General features: G+C 37.4%; 1 long non-coding RNA gene across 1 annotated transcript; it reads left to right on the top strand.

Annotated features, from left to right (window-relative positions):
- Positions 1–2148: 2148 nt before the first annotated feature.
- On the top strand, positions 2149–5550 carry LOC137189608 (uncharacterized). Its single transcript, XR_010929673.1, has 4 exons — positions 2149–3010; positions 3941–4052; positions 5055–5163; positions 5259–5550. It is a non-coding gene; the product is annotated as an uncharacterized lncRNA (long non-coding RNA).

Genomic DNA, 5550 nt, shown 5'->3' on the forward strand with positions numbered 1-5550 from the left:
CTAACAGCAGGGCTGTGTATGGAGTCATCGGAGTGCCATAAAAAAAGAATAAATCTGTGAAAGAATAAGAAAATACATGTGGAAATATAAAGAGGAATAAATGAAAGAATAAATGTGGAAATATAAAGACAAACAACAAAATATAAAAGAATAATTATAAGCATTTTCATATATTTTCACATTCATTTGTATACAAATTCATTTATATATTTTTAAAAATATACATTTATTTATTTTTATATAATGTCATTTATTTATTTTTTTATTTTTATTTTTCCTTATTCTTTTCCATATAGAAAATGGGAATGTGATGTCATCGACAGCAAGTCAGCCATTTTTGGAGGATACCATCTCCTGTACACTGTTACCACCCATCTAGCTAGGTAGTCTCAACCCGTTCAGCTCGGTGTAACTCTGTTAAACTTCAACATGGTCGTAGGTTGTATGTGTACAAGTGTGTGGACGAGAGAGAGAGAGCGTGTGTGTGATGGTGAGGCTGGCGACCAGAGCAGAGAGTATGAAGTTAGCAGTATAGCTGTGAACTTAGCAATGCAATGTGCGTACAGTTTAGGCTATTTGTCAGTGAATGAATGCCACAACTCCTCAAGACCCAAGCCAAGTTCCCATGTTTTGCTCGCCACCAGCTGATGAAAGTGAAGGGAGTTAGGAGATACCATGTTGTTATGCTGAACATCCTTACTGACAGTCAGGGCACAAAATTAGCACGAGCCAAATACTGGTAAAATATGCAAGTGGCTGGTAGATTTGCTTCAGTCGTCAGCTAAAAAACCATGGTAATCTATTGAGTTGCTGCCGTTGCTAGGTATGCTATCCTGCAATTCATTTGAATTAGCAGTCCTTCCCTCCACATAGTCATATCATATCATATCAAAGAAAACGATCACCATCAATTGATTTCTCTATTTCATAACTTACTTTAACAACAGCATGTCTATAATTTCCAGCATTATTTGGGTCTTTACTGGGTTTACTAAAAGGTAAATTAAGTGCACTCTTCCAACTTTTTGGCATCAATCCTTCTCTCCATATCTTATTAAGTAGTTCCAGGATGATACTCAGTACTTGATCAGATAATTTATGGAACATAGCATATCTTAGTTGGTCCTGTCCCATCCTGTGTATCCAGTGCCATGTAATGCTATTTCTAACTCACTGATTGTCAGCTCAGCATCAATAGTTGAGTCTTCATTATCTTTTTTTCTTAATTACATCACGGTTTTCACTAAGACCTTCCTCTTTCCTCTTTTTATGCAGATCGTCCAAGTGATTTCCACTGTGTATATTGGCAAAGCTCTTACCCAATACATAGCCTTTTCTTTCTAAATCCTCTAGCACTGGAATTTTAGTGTACTTCCTTTTTCCACTAATTTTCTTTAACATTAGCCATACATCACCTAGCTCCACTTCTCTTCCTATAGTAGAACAGTATTTCCTCTATGTGTTATTCTTGCTGAATTTGATAATTCTATGAGTCAGAGCTTTTGTCCTTCGGTAGTCTATTAAGTTTTCTTGATTCAACTTGCTTCTTAATACTCATAATGCTTTATTTCGTTCTCTAACAGCTACATTCTTCATTCCACCGTGCCACCACTTTCCTTTTCCCAGTTATTCTACTCATGGGTATGCTTTTCAAAGCATCATTCAAACTTAAATTAGTTACTATAGAAGCACATTCTTCAATATTACCATCTATCAAAATCAAATTTGCTTTCTCAGTGTGGTATTCTTGAAAATTTTCCACCATTTCTTTAACATGTACCTTTCTTGGGCATGCACATTGATATTTATAGAACAAAAATTGGAAAATGATTGCTTCCTATGCCATTAGCCTTCCATTCATATGAACACGCTATATTTCTAGATACTAACATTACATCTAGACATGATGAACATTTCTGTATACATCTAATCTTGTTCCTTTGCCATCATTAAGACAGACCAGTGATCTTTCCTCCAACAGTTCTTCAACCACATTGCCATTATTGTCCGTGTGTTTACTACCTCAAAAGCTATTATGAGTGTTAATATCACTGCAACAGATTTCTCTTCTATTACTATGTTCAATTGCATTAAACATTTCGACACTCAACTTCTTGCATGGATTGTAAAAGTTGATTATTTTGATTGCATTGAAGTGTGCATTACACACTTCAACAATTAAACATTCCATGTCTGCTGGTGATTCGAAAAACTATTCTATCTTTTATAAATGTAACACAACCACCACCTTCATTGTCTACCCTGTCATGCCTAGCTGAGGTTTATCCTGGTATAATAAAGTCAAGATGGGGGTGTAGCCAGGTTTCTTGTATACATAAGATATCCGGTCAAGGTTCTGAGTCTGATACATATCTTTTAAATTCTTGACCATTAGCAATGAGGCTTCTCGTGTTCCACTGTAGTAAATGGATCACTATAAAAACTATGTTAGTCATTACCCCGGGACCCTCCATCAGAATTTACTTTCAACATTTCAAGAGTATCTTCTGCTCTCAAGTCTTTAATATCCAGTGCATATCAGTGAATATGCATTCACCACTGTCTTAATTCTACTACTTTTTTTCTCTTGCTTGGTAGCCACGTTAATAATTTTACAAATGAAGGCCATGAAACTCGTTTGATCTACCCCCAATGAATCCTCTTTTACCTTGCATTTATGGGAACACCAATCTGCTGTATTATTGAAGCTCTAACTGCTCTAATTGTCTTCTTGCTGCATCCTAGGCTTACAAGTTCTCTGGGGTCTAGGGCCGCCACTTAATCTTCACCACTCACCTTCATATATAACTGTACTTTGTTTTTCATCATTTACTGTCTTTAAAGCTTCTAATCTATAAGGATATGTTATTGATTAATCTGTATTTCTTTACCTCTTTTGCTTTAACACACCAGAGAAATAATTGCACAAGGCTTGAGAGAGGCCCTTGATTCCTGGGGACTGGGAAAGGAGAGGCAGGTGGCCCTGACTACTGACAGTGGGACCAACAATGTGAGGGCAGTCCAGCTGAATGATGGGAGAAGACTGTCTTTGGACACAGGCTTCACCTTGCCATAGTCAAATACAAATATTTGTATTCATTAAACAATTTGGTTTTTTTGAAGTAATTATAATAAAATAATAATATTTCTGTAACAGCAAAAAAGTACTAATCTGCCTTTACGGGCATTGTAGAGAGTTCTGCTGAATTTGGCTTTACTCTAGCATGGAGCATGGAGGGACTTGGTGCCACCTGCTGGCACAAAACTGATGTGGATATCTGTGGAGTGAGGAAACTGGCAGGATATGATTAGAGAGGCTTTTAGTTTAGAGATGCTTCGCCTTCCATTAATATCGAACCAGTACTATTGGCCATGGTCAGCACCTCCCTAACAGGTGTGCATTCCCCCTATTCTTTCCATTCTCTGTTAGATCTCTGACATTAGATCTCTGATTATATATTATATTTTCTCTCTCTCTTATGTTTTTTTTAGACATTTCTGTACATGACATTTCTGTATATTTTTTATATTTTTCAGCATTTTGATAAGCAGTTGACAGAATACAGTTCATTAATCTCTGACGGGGGGGGGGGGGGGGGGGGGACTTTGCCTCTGGGACCACCCATGTATATTAATGAATGTTGTGCGATTTGAATGTATTAGTAACTTACCTTCCAATTCCCAATTACTAACAGTTACTCCATAATGCTATTATCAGGTTACTGGCATCAGCAGCACACTGTAATTTTTTTAAGAGTGGGCAAACTCAACTGACGGAATTTGGACTTGTACTTGAATTTGAATCAGTATTAACAATATATTTTTTATATTTTATGCATGCACAGATATACATGAAATCACTTGTGGGTTCTGATTTCTTTTCAGACATCCACCTCCTTACAACCCTCACGACTCCCTTGTTGCATGTCTACCCCTACAGTTTTGGGAAGGACTTCAGAGCCTGCGGAGCTGCTCCCCTTGCAATTATCTCCAGTCAAGCACCAGCAGCAAAGCCCCCAGTCCACATCAACAGCATATTTCTAATTAGAAAGGTATATTGCCTGTTCTCTTATTTAATAGTTTCTATCACTTGACTTTGCAGCCTTGAAGTTTCTACTTGCTTCATGAGTGCCATTATGCTTATATATATGTTGGGCAGTGTGTAATGTGTTAAAGGGGAATTTGAGGCCATAAAATGTTGGTATGAGCTCTTGCACTCATATGAGGTTTTAATTCTGGTTCATAACTTCTAGCAATATTAGAATATAAACCTCATTTGGGTGTAAGAGCTAACACAAACATTTTATGGCCTTATAACATCAGAGCCCCATTCTTTGTCTATGGAGCAGCAAATTTTGCATCCCAGTTACATCACTGATTGGAGGGTTCTCCCTCTGATTTCTAGCTTTGACTTAGTGATGCATGTTCACAAATAATGACTGAACTTTCCTGGAGTACAGGAAGAACATATGTGAATTTTTAAAATGGGTGGTATTCCCCTTTAATCAAATGACAGGCTATTATGCTCAGTTATTACTGCAATTTAAACTGAAAAAAAAAATCAAAAATCTCTTTTGCCTGAATTGCAGCAAAATAGTAGTTCCAAGGTAGTAGTGATCACTAGAGGGTTTAAACACCACAACTACCTTTTGTCATGTATACATATGAGCCTTATGCTTTTTATTCCCCTACATATCCCTGCTCTTTCATTTTTCTGTGCACATTCAATATCCCTAGAAGGAGAACCATTTGATTTTGATGATCCCACAACCTGTCTCCTAACAAAACATTCAGGGCAACTTTTCAAGTTGCACCAGATTATATACAATTTCCCAAGCTGACATTAAGATTCATGGATATATACACAACACACATATACACACAAACACTGTAATTCACCAACAGCATAGTTTTTCCATGATTACACTACTTTGGGCACTGCACCGAAGTATTTTTTGCTTTTGTGCTTACTTTTCAATTATACTTAATATCACAGTCAAATTGCCTATCAAAAACAAGGACAATGCATTCGATGTATCCATATTGTTTTTCAGCTGGACAAGCCATTGCGTTGTTGAAGGCACTACCTTCAATGTTTCCTTCCCCAACTGTCCCACCAATAAGCTTGGATCAATAAGTGAGGCACTGTTCCATGTTCTTGAGGTGAGTTTGAGTCAGTGTCAGTTTAACTGAAATTAAATTGATATGCCTGAGGTTTAATTTTGTTCTACTTTTTGTCTCCTCTTTGTTGCTCTCAGCCATTGGAGGACCCCAGTATGTCTCTCTAGAGACGGCCCATCACCAGTCCGGTCCTGGTAGAATCTATAACCTCCTCCTGGCTGTTGATGCACTGCCGCTGATGACCTTACAATGCCCTTTCTGTGACAATGGGTGTCTGAGAGTAGACTGAAGGTTGCCCACAGTCTAACAATGCAGTAGGTTATTGAATCACCTGTTTGTTTTTTCAGGAATTTGCACAATAAGACTGTTACTGGTGTGAAAGCTCTTTCCAGACTACTTTCAACAGTCAATAAATGTTGACAGAAATTT

Source organism: Thunnus thynnus, chromosome 1 (assembly GCF_963924715.1).
Source record: "Thunnus thynnus chromosome 1, fThuThy2.1, whole genome shotgun sequence".
In the NCBI taxonomy this organism is placed as follows: Eukaryota; Metazoa; Chordata; class Actinopteri; order Scombriformes; family Scombridae; genus Thunnus; species Thunnus thynnus.